We start from the raw sequence: 8,868 nt of genomic DNA on the forward strand, positions 1-8,868 counted from the left end.
GCTACATGCTTCAGTAATTCCACTACTGGGTATTTACCTAAAGAAAATGAAAACTCTAATTTGAGAAGATATACGTACCCCTAAGTTTATTGCACCATCTTTTAAAATAGCCAAGATATGGAAACAACCCAAGTGCCCGAACATACATAAATGGATTTTAAAAGCTTTTACACACACACACACACACACACACACACACACACACACACACACAGGAATATTAGTCATAAAAAAGAATGAAATCCTGCCATTTACATCAGGGATGAGTCTTAGAAGGTATAATTAAAAGTTAAATAAGTCAGACATATAAAGACAAATTCCATATGATAGTACTCATATGTGGAACTTAAGAAACAACCAACAAAAAAATAGACACACCAAAAAATCCCAGACACTTAAATACAGAGAAAAAAAAAATGGTGGTTGCTAAAGAGAAGGTGAGGGGATGGGTACAATACCTGAAAGGGATTAAGAGTCCACATATCAAGATGAACAGTGAGTAACATATAGAAGTGTTTAATCATTAATTGTACACCTGAAAATAATATAACACCATATGTTAATTACACTTCAATAAAAACTAAAGAAAAAATCAAAACATGTTTATTCAAAAATCTGTACATAAATGTCATAACTTGATTCTTTTTTTAAAAATTGTGGTAAGATACACATAGCAAAATTTATTACTTGAACTACATTTTTAAGATTTTATTTATTTATTTGACAGAGAGAGAGATCACAAGTAGGCAGAGACAGGCAGAGAGCGGGGGGAAGCAAGCTCTCCACTGAGCAGAGAGCCCAATGTGGGGCTCGATCCCAGGACCCTAAGATCATGACCTGAGCTGAAGGTAGAGGCTTAACCCACTGAGCCACCCAGACGCCCCTACTTTAACTATTTTTAAATAAACAGCTCATAGATATTAAGTAAATTTACATTGTTTTATGAACATTGGCATTATCCATCTTCATTACTTTTTCTTCTTGGGAAATTGAAACACTGTACAGGTGTATACAACTTTGAATATTTGTGTACAAATATCTGTCCAAGACCTTGCTTTCAATTATATGAAGTATATATTCAGAAGTAAAATTGATAGATCATATATTTTAATTAATTAATTAATTTATTTATTTGGGGGGCACAGAAGTGGGGGAAGGGACAGAGTGAGAGAATCTTCAAACAGACTCCCTACTGAGCACAGAGCCTGATGTGGTACTCCACACCTTGACCCATGAAATCATGACCTGAGTGCAAAACAACAGTCAGTTGCTCAACCCACTGAGCCATCCACGTGCCTCATGTTGGATTATATGTTAATTCTATGTTTAAATTTTGAGGATCCATCATACTGGTTTTTACAGTGGCTATATCATTTTATATTTTCACCAGCAATATGCAGGATTCCAATTTCTCTACTTCTTTTCCAACAATGTTATATCTAATGAACATTTTTAGAGCAGCTCTAGGATCACAGCAAAAGTAAGCAGAGGGTTCAGAAATTCCTTCAATAGCCCCTGTTACCCATCAATAGGATCCAACAGTACATTAAAATAATTACTCATCACAACAAGATGGGATTTATTACTGGGATGCAAGGGCGGTTCAACATTCACAAATCAATGTGATAGAACACAGTGCTAAAAGAAAAGACAAGAACCATATGATCCTCTCAATTGATGCAGAAAAAGGATTTGACAAAATACAGCATCCTTTCTTGATGAAAAATCTTCAAAGTGTGGGGATAGAGACAACATACCTCAATACCATAAAAGCCATCTATGAAAAGCACACAGAGAATATAATTTTCAATGGGGAAAAACTGAAAACTTTTCCCTTAAGGTCAAGAACATGACAGGGATGCCCACTCTCACCACTACTGTTCAACATAATACTAGAAGTCCTAGCCTCAGCAATCAGACAATTAAAAGAAACAAATACATTCAAATTGACAAAGAAGAAGTCAAACTCTCCATCTTCATACATTATGTGCAAAACCCCAAATACTCCACACCAAAATTACTAGAAATCATACAGCAATTCAGTAATGTGGCAGGATACAAAATCAATGCACAGAAATCAGTTGCAATTCTAGACACTAACAATGTGACAGACAAAGAGGAATTAAGGAATTGATTTCATTTACAATGGCACTAAAAACCATAAGATACCTGAGAATAAACCAAACCAAAGGGGTAAAGGGTCTATACTCTATAAATTACAGAATGCTTATGAAAGAAATTGAGGAAGACACAAAAAGATGGAAAAATATTGCAAGCTCATGGATTGGAAGAATAAACATTCTGAAAATGTGTTTGCTGCCCAGAGCTGTCTACACTTCCAGTGCAATCTTTAGCACAATAACATTGACATTTTTCACAGAGCTGGAATAAACAATCATAAAATTTGCATGGAATCAGAAAAGACCCCAAATCACCAGGGGAATGTTGAAAAAGAAAACCAAAGCTGGGGAGTATCTCAATGCCTAACTTCAAATTATTTTACAAAGCTGTGATCATCAACACAGTATGGTACTGGCACAAATAAAGACACATAAATCAATGGACCAGAATAGAGAACCCAGAAATAGACCCTCAACTCTATGGTCAACTAATCTTCAACAAAGCAGGAAAGAATATCCAATGGGGGAAAAGAAAAGACAGTCTCTTCAATAAATGGTGCTGGGAAAACAGGACAGCTGCATGCAGAAAAATGCAACTGGACCACTTTCTTAACCCATGCATAAAAATAAATTCCAAATGGATGAAAGACTTAAATATGAGACATGAATCCATGAAAATCCCAAAGGAGAACATAGGCAGTAAATGCTTTGACATCGGCCACAGCAACTTTTTGCAAGACATGTCTCCAAAGGCAAGGAAAACAAAAGCAAAAATAAATTATTGCTATTTCATCAAGATAAAAAGTTTCTGCACAGCAAAGGAAATAGTCAACAAAACTGAAAGACAACCCACGGTCTGGGAGAAGATATTTGCAAATGATATTTCAGATAAAGGGCTGGAACTGAAGATCTATAAAGAACTTCTCAGGGCACCTGGGTGGCTCAGTGGGTTAAGCCTCTGCCTTCGGCTCAGGTCATGATCTCAGGGTCCTGAGATCGAGCCCTGCATTGGGCTCTCTGCTCAGTGGGGAGCCTGCTTCCCCCTTCTCTCTCTCTGCCTGCCTCTCTGCCTATTTGTGATCTCTCTCTCTGTCAAATAAATAAATAAAATCTTTAAAAAAAAGAACTTCTCAAACTCAACACCCCCAAAAAATAATCTAGTGAGGAAATGGGCAGAAGACATGAACAGACACTTTTCCAAAGAAGACATACAAATGGCTAACAGACACATGAAAAAAAAATGTTCAACATTACTAGTCATCGAGGAAATACAAATCAAAACCAAATGAGATATCCATTCTGATACTCTCTGCCTTTTGATTGGAGCATTTAGTTCATTTACATTTGGAGTAGTTATTGAAAGATACAAATTTTGTTCCATTGTATTACATGTAAAGTTTATTTTTCTTGAGATTTTGTCTGCTTCACAATGTGGCCTTGTCTCTTGTGCTAGTTGTGTGGTTTGCTCTGTTCATCCTCAGATAAATTTAGTTAGTTTCCAGAATAATTTTTACATTTATCTAGCTAAGTTTGAGGGACCAGGCAAGTCAAGTGTCCTCCTACTACTTCATCTTATCTTCTCCACCTAATTTTTGCCTTAGTTTTTAAGAACAGTTTTAAATTATAAAATTCATGCTTCATGTCTTCTGTCCAATTTTATTTTTTACTTTTATTTTTTAATTTAGTTTTATTTTTTCAGTGTTCCAAGATTCATTGTTTAGGCACCACACCCACTGCTCCATGCAATACGTGTCCTCCTTAATACCCAACACCAGGCTCACCTAATCCCCCACACTCCTCCCCTCCAAAACCCTCAGTTTGTTTCTGAGAGTCCACAGTCTCTCATGGTTCATCTCTCCCTCCAATTTCCCCCAATTCACTTTTCCCTTCCTTCTCCTAATGTCCTCCATGTTAGTCCTTATGCTTCACAAGTAAGTAAAACCATATGATAATTAACTCTCTCTGACTGACTTATTTCACTCAGCATAATCTCCTCGAGTCCCATCCCTGTTGATACAAAAGGTAGGTATTCATCCTTTCTGATGGAGGCATAATACTCCATAGTATATATGGACCATATCTTCTTTAACCATTCGTCCATTGAAGGGCCTCTTGGTTTTCTCCACAGTTTGGCAACTGTGACCATTGCTGCTATGAACATTGGGGTACAGATGGCCCTTCTTTTCACTACATCTGTATCTTTGGGGTAAATACCCAATAGTGCAATTGCAGGGTCATAGGGAAGCTCTATTTTTAATATCTTAAGGAATCTCCAGACTGTTTTCCAAAGTGGCTGCACCAACGTGCTTTCCCACCAACAGTGTAAGAGGGTTCCCCTTTCTCCACATCCTCTCCAACACTTGTTATTTATTGTCTTGTTAATTTTGGCCATTCTAACTGGTGTAAGGTGGTATCTCAGTGTGGTTTTGATTTGAAGCTTCCTGATGGCTAATGATGATGAATATATCTTCATGTGTCTGTTAGCCACTTTATGTCTTCCTTGGAGAAGTGTCTGTTCATGTCTTCTGTCCATTTTTTGATGTGATTATCTATTGTGTGTGTGTTGAGTTTGGGGAGTTCTTTATAGATCTTAGATATCAGCCCTTTTTCTGTAGTGTCATTTGTGAATATCTTCTCCCATTCTGTGGGTTGCCTCTTTGTTTTGTTGACTTTTTCCTTTGCTGTGCAGATGATTTTAATGTTGATGAACTCCCAAAACTTCATGTCACTTTTGTTTCCTGTACCTTTGGAGACAAGTCTTGAAAGAAGTTGCTGTGGCCAGTGTCGAAGAGGTTACTGCCTATCCTCTCCTCTAGCATCTTGATAGATTCCTGCCTCGTGCTGAGGTCTTTTATCCATTTCAAGTTTATTTTTTGTGTATAGTGTAAGAGGATGGTCGAGTTTCATTCTTCTACATATAGCTGTCCAGTTTTCCCAGCACCATTTATTGAAGAGACTGTCTTTTTTCCACTGTGTATTTTTTACTCCTTTGTCAAAATTATTTGACCATAGAGTTGTGGGTCCATTTCTGGACTCTATACTCTGTTCCACTGGTCTATGTGTCTGTTTTTATGCCAGTACCATGCTGTCTTGGTGATCACAGCTTTATAATAAATCTTGAAATCAGGCAATGTGATGCCCCAGTTTTGTTTTTCTTTTTCAACATTCCCTTAGCAATTTGGGGTCTTTTCTGGTTCTATACAAATTTCAAGATTTTTTTTTTCCAGCATTTTGAAAACTACCGGTGGAATTTTGATTGGGATGGCATTGAAAGTATAGATTGCTCTCAGCAGTATAGACATTTTAACAATGTTTATTCTTCCAATCCATGAGCATGGAATGATTCTACATCTTTTTGTGTCTTCTTCAATTTCTTTCATGAGTGTTCTGTAGTTCCTCTAGTACAGATCCTTTACCTCTTTGGTTAGGTTTATTCCTGGGTGTCTTACAGTTCTTGGTGCTATAGTAAATGGCATTGATTCTCTAAATTCCCTGTCTATATTTTCATTGTTAGTGTATAAGAAAGCAACTGATTTCTGTACATTGATTTCGTTTCCTGCCACATTACTGAATTGCTCTATGAGTTCTGGTAGTTTGGGTGTGGAGTCTTCTGGATTTTCCACATGAAGTATCATGTCATCTGCAAAGAGAGAGAGTTTGACTTCTTTGCCAGTTTGAACACATTTTATTTCTTTTTGATGTCTAATTGCTGTTGCTGGGACTTCTAGTACTATGTTGAACAACAGTGGCATGAGTGAGCATCCTTGTAGTGTACCTGATCTCCAAGGGAAGGCTGTCAGCTTTTCCCCATTGAGGATGATATTTGCTGTGGGTTTTTCATAGATAGATTTTATGAAGTTGAAGAATGTTCCCTCTAGCCCTATACTTTGAAGTGTTTTAATCAGGAATGGATGCTGTATGTTGTCAAATGCTTTTTCTGCATCAATTGAGAGGACCATGTGGTTCTTCCCTCTTCTCTTATTGATTTGTTCTATCACACTGATTTATTTGTGAATGTTGAACCACACTTGCCTCCCAAGGATAAATCCCACCTGGTCATGGTGGATAATCTTTTTAATGTACTGTTGGATCCTATTAGCTAGGATCTTGCCGAGAATCTTGGCATCAATGTTCATCAGGGATATTGGTCTGAAATTCTACTTATTGCTAAGGATTTTGCCTGGTTTGGGGATCAGGGTAATGCTTGCTTCATAGAAAGAGTCTGGAAGTTCTCCTTCTATTTATGAACCAGCTTCAGAAGAATAATTATCATTTGAATGTTTGGTAGAAATCCCCAGGGAATCTGTCAGGTCCTGGGCTCTCTTTTTTTGCGAGGTTTTTGATTACTGCTTCAATCTCATTACTAGATATCAGTTTACTCAGGTTGTCAATTTCTTCCTGTTTCAGTCTTGGAAGTTTATAAGGAATGCATCCATTTTCTCTAGGTTGTTTAACTCATTGGCATCTAACTGTTCATAATAATTTCTAATAATTATTTCTATTTTTTTGCTGTTCGTTGTGATCTCTCCCTTTTCATTCATAATTTTAAGAATTTGGGTCCTCTCTCTTTTCTTTTGGATTAGTATGGCCAGTGGTTTATGGATTTTATTGATTCTTTCAAAGAACCAGTTTCTAGTTTCATTGCTGTGTTCTACTTTATCTCTAGTTTCTATCTCATTGATCTCTGCTCTAATCATTATTATTTCCTTTCTTGTGTGTGAGGTTTGCTTAATTTATTGTTGATTTTCCAGATCTTCAGGGTTTAAAGAGAGTTGGTGTATTTGGGATTTTTCAATTTTTTGTGTTTGAGGCTTGGATGTCTATGTATTTCTCCATTAGGACTGCCTTTGCCATATCCCATAGGTTTTGGACATATGTGTCGTCATTCTCATTGATTTCCATTAATCTTTTAACTTCTTCTTTGATTTTGTGGTTGATCCAAACATTCTTGGTGCAAGTTGGTCTTTAGCTCCAAGTGTTTCAATTCCTTCCAAACTTTTTCTTGTGATTGAGTTCCAGTTTCAAAGCATTGCAGTCTAAGAATATGCAAGGAATAATCTCAGTCTTTTGGTATTGGTTGAGCCCTGATTTGTGACCCAGTGTGTGCTCTATTCTGGAGAAAGTTCCATGTATGCTCAAGAAAAATGATTATTCTGTTGTTTTAGGGTGGAATGTTCTATGTATATCTATAAGGTCCATCTGGTTCAATGTGTCATTCAAAACTCTTGGTTCTTTATTAATTTTCTGCTTGGATGACCTATTACTGAGAGTGGTGTGTTAAGATCCCATACAATTGGGGGGAGACAAGATGGCGGGGAAGTAGGAGGAGGCGCCGTTTCAACCTGTACCCTAAAGTGAGCTACCTACCAAAGAACTCCGATCACCCATGAAATCAGCCTGAAATCAGAATTATACACGTCTGGATCTCTACAGGGGCAGAAGACACCAGTGGGCGGGTAAAGCAGAGTGGGAACATCGGACTGATATTGGAAGATAAACAAAAGGGGGAGGGAGCCACCAGAGGTGACCAATTGGAAAGTAATACCCCAATACGAGAGTGCCCTGTGTATGGGGACTAATATTAACTTGGAGTCTGGTTGAAAGCACTCAAAAAGAGCAAAGGATCGTGGGGGCAAATTGTGGGAATCGGGGCAGTTAAGGACAGGGGCTTAAGTCCCCCGGACCCAGGACAGCCTCCCCTGGCCCTGAGCCAGAGAGAGTGCAGCAGAGAAACCAGGTCTTGGTCCTTGAGCTGCCAGCACGCCCAAGAACGCATGGGATCTGGCTCCCGTGATGGCTGGGAGCCACGCCAATGGCAGAATGCCACGCCATGCTATCAGAGCCTGAGATGCACATACCCCACACCCTCCCCTGAGAGAGGTGCGCGCCAGCCCGGCGCTCTTGGACCTGGAATGACCAGGCACTCCCAGCCTGGGCCAGAGGGAAAAATCTCAATGCGTGATCACTGCTTGGAACAACTCTGGTGGTCTGGAGCTGCCCAGACAGCCATCACTGCCATGGTTTTGGGTACAAGCAGATCCTGCATCCCCAGGGCCCGCGACTCGGTACCTGCTCTGCCAGCAGCTCTGCAGCACCCACAAGGGAGCAGAGTGAGGCTTCTCTCTAGGAGGGAGGTCAGGTGCAGTTTGTTTTCCTCTAAACCTCCAAAAACCATCAAAAGCTGTCAAGGCGAGAGAAAATAACAAAGAAAAACAAAAAAACAAAACGAACAAACAAACATAAAAACCTCCAGAGGACAAAAGCCTGAAAAACCGGTTTCCTTAGAGCCCACACCCTTGAGGGGGGCAGGAGGACTTAACTCAGGGAACATCATTGACTGAAAACCCACGTGGCAGGCCCCTCACACGGGAAACCAACGAGGAAAGAAAAAAAATATATATAACAAGAGAACAACCAACACTACTTCATAGATACAACGTTTATTTTTAACTCGTTCCCACTATTCTGGTTCATTTTTTTATATAGATAATTTTTTAACCTATTTTCCATCACAGTGAGATGTCCAGTACATCAAATTCCATAATAACCTTCTAACCTGAACTTTTTGATACATACACCCGTGCTTTTCTTTTGATTTTCTATTTTTTATTTTTTTTAAATTTTAGATTAGTTTAGTCTAGTTTATTCTTTTTTTTATTTTTGTTTCCTATTATTCATATAGAGTTAAACTTCAAGGTAACCCCCTTTCCCCAATCAATGCTATCCCTATAGGTAAACCAATTTTTAA

The sequence above is a fragment of the Enhydra lutris genome, unplaced genomic scaffold, assembly GCF_002288905.1.
Source record: "Enhydra lutris kenyoni isolate GAN:26980312 unplaced genomic scaffold, ASM228890v2 scaffoldscaffold79, whole genome shotgun sequence".
NCBI classification, from domain to species: Eukaryota; Metazoa; Chordata; class Mammalia; order Carnivora; family Mustelidae; genus Enhydra; species Enhydra lutris.